The sequence below is a fragment of the Bactrocera oleae genome, chromosome 3, assembly GCF_042242935.1.
Source record: "Bactrocera oleae isolate idBacOlea1 chromosome 3, idBacOlea1, whole genome shotgun sequence".
Lineage (NCBI taxonomy): Eukaryota > Metazoa > Arthropoda > Insecta > Diptera > Tephritidae > Bactrocera > Bactrocera oleae.
Genome location: NC_091537.1, coordinates 47,591,529 through 47,595,047, shown reverse-complemented (window position 1 = coordinate 47,595,047; position 3,519 = coordinate 47,591,529).

Sequence of the window (3,519 nt, the reverse complement as noted above, 5' to 3'; positions counted from 1 at the left end):
CGGCAATTTTTAAAATAATAATAATACGGACATAAATTTTAATAAAATAAATTGACTTGTCCGATAAAAAAAAAAAATTACAAAAGACTAATTTTACAATCATTTTCAAAAAAAAATTTTTTTTAACTACAGCTTTGGGCAGCAAACTAAAATTTTTTTTACTACAACCGTATTATAGCAAATATTTAATACAAAACTATTTTAATAGCTTTAAATTTAATTCAAAGAGTTATAAATGCAATCTGATAAATCAAAAGAGGTTAAACCACGAACACCTCTATCATTAGAAATTCCAAAAATGGCTGATGATGATAAATCACAAAGCACACCCGCAGAAGCTACATGCTCAAAGCAGGGTGCAAAACAAAAAAGAACCAAAGACAATTCACTGTCAAGGTTCATAACTGAAAGTGACAGTTTTATTAGATACTGCACACGGTTTTCGGCTTCGCCTATTAACGACAATACAGAATCAGTCCTAAATTTAAAAATTCAAAGCATAGATAATATATGGGCACGCGTTCTGACAGCGTACGATACAATATTAGATACTGACGACGCTGAACTACCAGAAATTAAAGCTTCGGCGTCAGCCAAATATGAAAACTGCCTCGATCAGTACGAAACTTCGAAGGCAATGATATTAGACCAAATAAATTTATTAAGGCCATGTAGAGCCACTACTCCTCCTCCGAGAGTAGTTACAAATTCAAAAGAAAACCTAGGTACAGGTATATTTTTAAAAGTACCAGCTTGTGATACTGAAGTTTTTCATGGAGGTTATGATCAATGGCCGTCCTTCCGGGACATGTTCACTGCCGTGTATATCAACCATCCTAAACTTTCACGAGCACAAAAGCTGTACCATCTCAGGTACAAAACAAAAGGGGAATCAGGCAGTATTGTCAAGCGTTTCGCTTTGAATGACGAAAATTTTAATCTGGCTTGGGATGCACTGGTCGAAAGATACGAAAACGAAAGAGTATTGGTAGATAACCAAATAACTATTTTAATGAATTTACCAAAAATTCAACAAGAAACCAGCCAAGAATTTCAAAAACTATACTCGACAGTGACTAATTGCTTATCTGTGTTAGAAACACAAAATGTATCCACAGAATCGTGGGACCCTATCCTAGTAAATATTTGCGCAGCGACACTACCTGATGCAGCTTTGCTACGATGGGAGCAATCACTAGTGGCAAGAAAGACATCGCCAAAATGGCATCAAATGAAAGAATTTTTAACAACTCAGTACGAAATAGCTGAGCGAGTAGATAAAAAGGTAGTTAAGCCAAAAGGTCATCAAAATGACTCAAATAAAAACTTTTTTAAACCCCAAGTCAGTAATAACACACAATATAATAGACACGTTAATAGAAGCCAAACATTCGTGTCAAATCAAACAAACCATTGGCAAACATTATGTGAAATCTGTAAAGGAGGACATAATATAAGATCTTGCGAGAAATTTAAAAAAATGTCCGTTTCAGATAGAAACAATCTTGTCCGACAACATAAACTTTGCATCAACTGTCTGTCCAACTCTCACGGGACAAAAGACTGTGAAAGCAAATTCAGTTGTGTGTACTGTCAACGACGACATCATTCATTGCTTCACATAACCAATTTTACAAATATGAAGCAAAATCATATACATAAAACCACGGGCCTAGTCGCGACAACCAAATCAGGTAATCCCGAAATCCCGAATCCCGAATCCCGAAAATAAAGAGGAACACCCATGTTGCTCAAAAGCAGCAAAAGTTCAAGCGCTTCATTCAGAGAATGAAAGCAAAATTCTTTTACCCACAGCGGTCATTGCTATAGAACATAAAGGAGATTTATTCAAATTAAGAGCATTAATAGATCAAGGCTCTCAAAGATCCTTTATATCATCAAAAGCTCAGAATCGGCTAAAATTGCCAGTCAAAAATTCTAGTTTCCAAATTTCGGGAATGGGCGGAAGAATTATACAAAATTCAAATAAAGTTTGCCCAATCACCATAGTTTATCCAAACGCGGATATACGAATAGATGCACAAGCCATTGTTCTACCGCAGCTCACTAATTTGCTTCCAAGCTATGAAGTAAATAAAAAACAGTGGGAAAAATGCTCATATCTCAAATTAGCAGATCCCAACTGCCATACCCCATCACAAATCGACATATTATTGGGCAGCGACTTCATACCTCAAATAATTCTTGAAGGTATAGAGAAAATCTCTAATAAATTATTAGCCCAAAACACAATCTTTGGATGGATATTAAGTGGCCAAGTCACAGAAAAAATTAACTCCTTCACAACTCAAGTTGAAAATATTTCAAACGAATATTTAAATAATCAACTCAAAAAATTCTGGGAAGTAGAAGAACTACCCCAAATCACAAAACCTTCAGAAGAAGACCTGGCATGCGAAGCCTATTACCAGTCCACAACAACAAGAAACGAACATGGTCGTTATGTTGTGCGACTCCCATTCAAGCCCACCTTTCCAGAAACGATAGCTCTAGGCCACTCGAGAATATCAGCAGTCCAGCAATTCCTAAGCTTGGAAAAAAGCTTGATAAAGAAAAGCGAGCTTAAATCAGCATATGATGGCGTGATGGATGAATATCTTGACCTCAATCATATGGAAGAAGCTGTACCATATGAAAAAATATCTAAAGGTAGATATTTATCTTTTTATCTTCCGCATCACGGGGTAATATGACCAGATAAAATCACAACAAAAGTACGAGTTGTTTTTAATGCTTCAAAGTGTACGAGCTCAGGCAAATCACTCAATGATGTACTATACACAGGGCCAACATTACAACCTGATCTCATGCTGCTAATACTAAATTGGCGCATGTTTAAATATGTTTTCAATGGAGATGTAGAGAAAATGTATAGACAAATTTTAGTACATAAAGATGACCAAGATTTCCAGCGGATAGTCTTCCGAAAATCAAGTAATAGTCCAATCAGCGACTACAAACTTAAAACAGTTACCTTTGGCATCAATTGTGCACCCTATTTAGCCATTAGGACGTTACATAAAGTGGCAAAAACCTGTCAAACAAATTTGCCTTTAGCAACTTCTGTGCTACAAAAACAAACATACGTTGATGATATTCTATCAGGTAGCCACAGTCTCTCATTAGCTTGCGAATCACTATCTCAAGTGATCAAAGCATTAAATTCAGCCGGGTTCCCCCTAAAGAAAATTACATCAAATCATCCGGAGATAATAAAAAACATAAAAGGGGAAGACTTATTAGATACTAACTTCCTTAAATTTGAAAAGGCCAGTACTACAAAAACTCTCGGGATTCAATGGAATGCGATAACAGATCAATTCTCATATACAATTGAGTCAATATCTGCAATATCCGCCATAACCCAACGTCAAATACTTTCCTCGGTGGCAAAACTTTTCGACCCCGCAGGATGGCTTTCGCCAATAATGATTCAAGCAAAAGTCCTCATTCAAGAACTGTGGCAAGACGGCACTGAATGGGATGAGCAAGTAAAAC